The sequence below is a fragment of the Rana temporaria genome (assembly GCF_905171775.1).
Source record: "Rana temporaria chromosome 4 unlocalized genomic scaffold, aRanTem1.1 chr4b, whole genome shotgun sequence".
NCBI classification, from domain to species: domain Eukaryota; kingdom Metazoa; phylum Chordata; class Amphibia; order Anura; family Ranidae; genus Rana; species Rana temporaria.
In genome coordinates this window covers 192,531-200,099 of record NW_024404434.1, presented here as the reverse complement: position 1 = coordinate 200,099, position 7,569 = coordinate 192,531, and positions in this window count along the sequence as shown.

The window sequence follows — 7,569 nt, the reverse complement described above, 5'->3', positions numbered from 1 at the left end:
CGCCCCCCCGCCCTAGTGTGAAGGTGGCCTAAATCACAAAACTTTAGTAGTACAGTACACTACACACTATCCAACTCATTTCAGCCGTCCCTTTCCCACACACTTCCAAACGTCTGCCACTAAACACCTTTTATAGTGTGTGAGCCACAACTTCGACTATGGTAATGCATTAAGGGATGTTTGATAACACAGTTTCTGACAAACATTTGGGATTTAACTAAATGGGCAAATGTTTAGTTTGAACTTAGGTTTGGACAAAACATTCAGCTCATCCCTTCCCTACCCAGCAAGAGTACTGTGACTTTAACCTGAAACCAGATGTCTTTGAGGGCCCCTCTTTAACTGAGAACTGCTCTTGAGCAAATGAGGTTCTTTCCAAGACAAAGATGTCACCTGTTGACTGCACCAGGGGGCATAACCTCTCAACCAGGAGCACCAAAGCATCTAACCCTCCTGAGAGGCTCAAAAGGGAAGAGAACTGCAAGTGGTTTGGTGCCAGTCCTGCCAACAACTGGGTCATATGGTGGTCCAGCGTCCAAAGCAAGATGAACCAATAGAATGTGACATGGGTCGCCATCACTCCATGTATGCCTAAGCAGTATTTTCTTGAGTGTGTGGTGTGGGCCGATGGACAGAAGGTTGTCGCACTCCTTGACTGCAGTGCAGGAACAGGTTACAGGCAGAGGACAGGTGACTACAAGGATACGGTTATATTTCATTGTAAAGTGCTGTGCAAACATAAATATAATAATATTTCTCCTGATTATCCTGCCATGTCATATGTAAAACTCTGGTGAAGTTGGCAAAGACTGTGTTTGGTGCAGGTAAAGAGCTGTGCCTGTGCGGTTTTCATGGAAACTTGAAGACAAAACCTATCCTTTTGTGTTTTGCACAATGAAAAAGATTTACATTATAGACTTGTTCCTCAGATACCATTTTCCCCTCAGCTCCTGGAACCTCTCTTTACCAACCTGACACGTATCTTGTCTCGTTCTCCTAACCTTCATTTCTAATCTAATGCTGCGTACACACGATCGGAAATTCAGACAAGAAAAGTCACATGTGAGATTTTGGTCAGAAATTCCGACCGTGTGTAGGCTTCATCTGACTTTTACTGTCAGAATTTCCACCAACAAAAGATTGAGAGCAGGTTCTCTATTTTTCCAACGGAAAAAGTTCATATCGAAAAATCTGCTCATCTGTATGCTCAGAATCAAGCGGAAGAGCCGAACTGCCTATTGAACTTCATTGATCTCGGCTCATCATACGTACGTCTTGTACGTCACGGCATTTGTGTGATCGTGTGTATGCAACACAAGTTTGAGCCATCATTCCGTCAGAAAAAATCCACAGTTTTCTTGTCGCAATTTCCGATTATTCTTAACCCCCAACCCTAATTGTTTTTTAACCCTTAACCAACCTTTCCTAGGTTACCCAGAATCTGAAGTATCACATGACTTCTCTGGTAGACATCTTATACTGATACTTTGTTGCTGATTAGTACCAGTCTTGGCTATGAATGGCACATATTTGTGGAGGTGATACTAAGGCCCCTTTCACATGTCCGTTCCGCTCATCCGTTATTACAAGTCCGTTAACGGACTTGTAATACATCCCTATGGGATCGCGTCCGTTAGCGGATGGAGCGTCCGCGTCCGTCGGAATCCGCTTTTCCGAACGGAAGAAACCCTATTGTTGGCGGAGCGGAACTGATGCAGACGGACAGACGGTCCGTCTGCATCAGGTTCCCCATAGGGGAGAGCGGAGCAGAGACAGGGCGGTCCCTGCACTGTGTGCGGGGACCGCCCTATCCGCCGACAGCTGAGCGGGGATCCCCGCTGAGCCGACGGAGACACACGGAGCGGACCCGGAAACGGTCCGCTCCGTGTGAAAGAGCCCATAAAGTTACAAGTCTGTATAAATTGTGGCCCTATTATTTTGTGACCCCTGATATAACAATCAGATGAATGCTGAGATGACGTAATTATGGGCTGTCCATGACAGACGTCCATCCACTTCTCTAAAAGGACATCCAAGCAGCCAATCTTTAGCCACATACGAGAATACAATCCCCCTCATTGATTCCATTTATCACACTGCAAATTTGTTTATTATTGTTTGTGCTCCTTCTAGGTGATATCATCTCGGGTCATCTCCTGATGTCATGGCCACCTCTTCCTCCTCATCCTCCTCCTTACAAGGTATGTCTGCTTGAAATCCTTTCCAATGTTTTTCCTCCATCTCACATTTCCAGAGATTAAAATAATGCCTCGTACACACGATCAGTTTTTCCAACAGGAAAACTGCATACACACGGTCACTCAAATCTTGGCTGAAATTCCGACCGACAAGAACGCAGTGACGTACAACCAGGGGCGGACTGACAACTCATGGGGCCCCCGGGCAATAGAAGATTATGGGGCCCCTCTGGCTTACAGATGACCACCACGCCAGGAGGTAGTGCAGAGGCGGGGAAGCTAAAATCTTGGGATATTCACATTAAAAGCATGTCATTTTCGGACATATCGGGGACAGATCTAAAAAAAACACAGATTTTTACATACTGTCCCTGGTTTTACTGAGCCTGGCAACCCGGATGGGGCCCCCTAGTGGCATGGGGCCCTCGGGCAGTGCCCGAGTGACTCAATGGTCAGTCCGCCCCCTGCGTACAACATATACAACGAGCCGAGATCAATGAAGCTCAAAAGGCAGTTTGGGTCTTCTGCTTGATTCTGAGCATGAGCGTTTTTTTGCGCATCGTAATTACATACAGACAAACGCGATTCACAATAGGAATTTTTTCTGTCACAAAAATTGAAGATCCTGCCTCTCAATCTTTTCTCGGCAGGAAAACTGACAGAAAAAGTGTGATGGAGCGTACACATGGTTGGAATTCCTGACAAAAAGCTCCACATCACACTTTTTCTTGTCAGAAAAACTGATCATGTGTACGAGAAATTAGATGATAGGACATCTTAAGTCTCCGTAGTCTGAACATTTCCTGTAGACAATCTGGTCAGTCCGCCCATTAGAAGATTCTGGAGTTTTTATAAGTTCCACAACATATTGGAGGTTATTTACTAAAACTAGAGTGTAAAAATCTGGTGCAGTTCTGCATAACAATCCAATCAGCTTCCAGGTTTTATTGTCAAGGCTTAATTAAACTGAAGTAAGAAGCTGATTGGCTACCATGCACAGTTCATTGTCATATTTTATTTCATGTCAAGTAAAGTCAATAATATTGTCAAACAAATGCCTGAGAGTCCAATTTCTTTTAAAGTAAAAATCAATTAATGGCAAGCTAGTTAGAAAAACATGACAAATGCATTTTGGGAGGGTAAACCCCCTTTATCAGATTATAAAAGAAGAAATAAAATGTTGTAAACAGTACAGCAATTAATGCCGCGTACACACGATCATTTTTCAGCATGTCCAAAAAATGACGTTTTCCCAACTTCATCATTAAATACGACGTTGCCCACACACCATCGTTTTAAAAAAATGATGAACATAAGCGCGGTGACGTACAACATGTACGACGGCACTCTAAAGGGGAAGTTCTATTCGCCTTTGGGCTCTGCTTTAGCTGATGTCCTTGGTACTAAAAGACGATTCGCGCTTTTCTGTCTGTTACAGCGTGATGAATGTGCTTACTCCATTATGAATGGTAGTTTTACAGAACCAGTGCTCCCGTCTTATAACTTGCTTCTGAGCATGCGCGGGTTTTTTACATTGTTTTAGCCCACACACGATCATTTTTTACAACACGAAAAACGACATTGTTAAAACGACGTTAAAAAAATGTTTGAATTTTTTTGTTTTGTTTTTTAGAACCTGAAAAAATGATGTGTAGCCCACACACGATCTTTTTAAATGACGTTTTTGAAAAACTACGTTCTTTTTCATGCTGAAAAATTATCGCGTGTACGCGGCATAACAGTTGTAATGACTATGCATGACTTCACACATCAGCATGAAGCCAACAGATACAATAAAGGGTAATCAATTCAAAAAGATCAAAAACTTCTCATCTAGGCACTTATACCTACCTACCTCATACCATTCTCCTGAAGGAACTTTAAATAACTTCAAAGGCATCTTTTGCAGGGCCGCCACGTTAAGAATATTTTACACTGAGAAAAATCCCCTAAGCAATAACAACTGTTCCATCTCTAAAACAGCCTCAATTAAAGTGGTTGTAAACCCTGATGCCATGTACACACGGTTGGACTTTTGACCATGCAAAAGTCTGCCGTGAGTCCGTCGAAGTCTGACGGAAAGATAGAGAACAGGTTTTCTATCTAAGGTCTATCGGACCTCCGATGGAGGCTACACACGGCCAGACTTTATGAGAAAAATAGCCCCCGTCTGACTTTTTTGCTTGAAAAGTCTGGCCGTGTGTACGAGGCATTACAGACACTTGTACCTACAGGTAAGCCTAGATTAAAGCTTGCCTGTAGGTGCAAGAAATATCTCCCCAAACTAAAGATTTAGGAGATATTTGCCAGAAAGGACAGGCACCGATGTCTACGGAGCATGTGCCGTAGACAACAGTGCAGGCACACTGAGCGTGCCGTTTCCAATGGCGATCATGCTGTGGTGGTGGCTCCCGCACGCATGTGTGGGGGTGACGTCATTGGGGCTCCAGCCAGTTACAGTGCCGAAGCAGCGATGTCCGGAAGTCACTCGATCGGGCTTCGATCTCAGGTAAAGTAAGTCATAATTATGCCTTTGTCTTGCAGGGTGTTTTTTTTTTCAGAGAGAGTTTACTTCCTTTTTAATAGGGTGCTTCAAATGTGGGGTCTCTAAATGTATAAGGTCTCTGTAGTGACCTCCTAGGTAGGTGCTAGAGTGAGTGTACTAAAGTTTTTGGTTTCTCTGCCTAATGGAGAGACACAGTAGGGTAAATGGTTATGTGTTGCCTGCTTAACCCACTTAAGGACCCCTTCACGCCGATATTACGTCGGCAGAATGCACGGCTGAGCACATCAACGTATAGGTACGTTGCTCTTAAGCCCAGCCAGGGGCTCTAAAAACACGGCTTCCCCGTTCTTCACAGTGGCGGCGTATCGATTTGAAATGCATTTTTGCTGTGAAAATGACAATGGTCCCAAAAATGTGTCAAAATTGTCCGAAGTGTCCGCCATAATGTCGCAGTCACGAAAAAAATCGCTGATCGCCGCCATTAGTAGTAAAATTTTTTTTTTTATAAAAAATGCAATAAAACTATCCCCTATTTTGTAAACGCTATAAATTTTACGCAAACCAACCGATAAACCGATTTTTTTTTTACCAAAAATAGGTAGAAGAATACGTATCGGCCTAAACTGAGGAAAAACAATGTTTTTTTTTATATATTTTTGGGGATATTTATTATAGCAAAAAAGTAAAAAATATTGAATTTTTTTCAAAATTGACGCTCTATTTTTGTTTATAACCGCAGAGGTGATCAAATGCCACCAAAGAAAGCTCTATTTGTGGGAAAAAAAGGACGCCAATTTTGTTTGGGAGCCACGCCGCACGACCGCGCAATTGTCAGGTAAAGCGACGCAGTGCCGAATCGCAAAAAGGGGCAAGGTCCTTTAGCTGCATTTTGGTCCGGGTCTTAAGTGGTTAACAGAGGCTGTGATTGTTTAGCAGAGCCTGCTCAGTGTGCTCTGGTGCTGCTAATGCTGTCTTGACATTTCACATTGGTCTAGTAGCTATGGAATGTACTGTACAGTGGGTGGAAATCATGCAGATGGGAGCATGAATATCCATACAGTCCTGGCTAATTAGAAGGGGATGTTCCCCAATGCATGCTGGGTGTTTTCTATGTATATTTGATGAGCACATGGGCTTTCCTCTACAGAGAGAGGTCCAGGTGGGGAGGGGGTCAGTTGCCTCTTCTTAGCACAGGCTGCCATGTGGCCTCAGGTGGGTGACCTGAGGGCCTGAGAGCTGACTGAGGAAGGTTACTGAGGGAAGGTGATCTGCTGCCAAGACCTTGTGAGTACAAGTCTTAAAGGAGTTCTCCAAGCTAAAACTTTTAACCCCCGCTGTGCCCGGGCTGTAAAACTATACAAAATAAACTTTCACTTACCTGCCTACGATCCCCCGTTGTTCCGATATCGCCGTCCGTTCTCTGGTCCCGGTCTCTTCCACTTCCTGCGGGTCGGTGACTCACAGTGCGCTCAGCCTATCAGCGGCCCGCAGCAATGTCCCGTCGTGGCCGCTGATAGGCTGAGCGCACTATGAGACACCGACCGCAGGAAGTGGAAGAGACCGGGACCGGAGACGGGACGGCGATTATCGGAACAACGGGGGATCGTAGGCAGGTAAGTGAAAGTTTATTTTGTATAGTTTTACAGCCCGGGCACAGCGGGGGTTAAAAGTTTTAGCTTGGAGAACTCCTTTAAGGGATTCTAGACACTGGTCACCCTAGTCACGGTTTGAAGGGCAACCCCTTTTTCTGTGCCCAGGTACATCTCCTCTTTCACAAAGAGGTCTAGGTGTCCCCCTTTACTTCCCCCCCAATTGGCACCTGCACATTTCAAGATCCCATTTACACCATCACTCTGTGTCTTTTCCACACACACATTTCACTGTATCACTACTATCTCCATACAGTCTTACTTGACTCATCCTTACTGTGACGAACCCTTGTCCTCAACAGGACTATGTCTGCCGTCAATGCTTCCTCTGTCCAGAAACCAGCACTATCCAAGACTTTTTAGCTCACCCAGTCACCAGTCATACTTCAGTGTAGGGTAAAAACCAGCATACTCCTTTATTTAAGCACATGTTACCACAGATATATAACTTAGAGATACTCCCCCCCACCCTTGGATTCAGGGTGGGGTAAACTGGCCAATAACAATAGACACACAAAGGTCAGGTGTATTCAAACTTCTCATCAGTAAACAGTCTTATCAGCAGGGAGAGCTGTTGGAGGAAAACCCCCCTCCCCTCTCTGCCCCTGCCCCCCTGGTCTTTGATATACTCTTACAAGAGTCTAGCAGTCTTAAAGGTGAAGGATATTGCTCATAAACATTAATGCACCAAGTCAGCACAAACCACTCACACAGAATCCAGGACAACAGTGTCAAAAGGAAATGCTGAGACCAGTGTGGGTTGTATGGTAAGTTGGGTTAGGCAGACCAACTGGAGTTCTCAGCTAACCTGTGCCCTGAATGGACACAGGGTAACTTACCACATAGGAGGGGCCATGGGAGCTGGACAGGGGAGCCTCCAGTGCTCTCCCAGCAAGCTGAGCTGCACAAACCCCCCCACCCAAAGTGACTCTTGTCACACTTACCACAACACATTTCTATCCTCTCATTTCATGTATCATCCCCACTCACATCTTTACATTGATGTCCCTAATTAATCTCAATCAATACCAAACATATATGTAGCGGGGGCATTTTTGCCTTTTAATCTTGTGTTAATGTTGTATAATGATATTTCATGACTAATGCCATAAATTGGTATTTGGCACCATCTAGTGGCTAAAACAGGGAATGGACATCTGTTATTCTTTTGTTGTTTTTCAAGAGCACAGTGAAATGGTATGCAAATCACCTACTC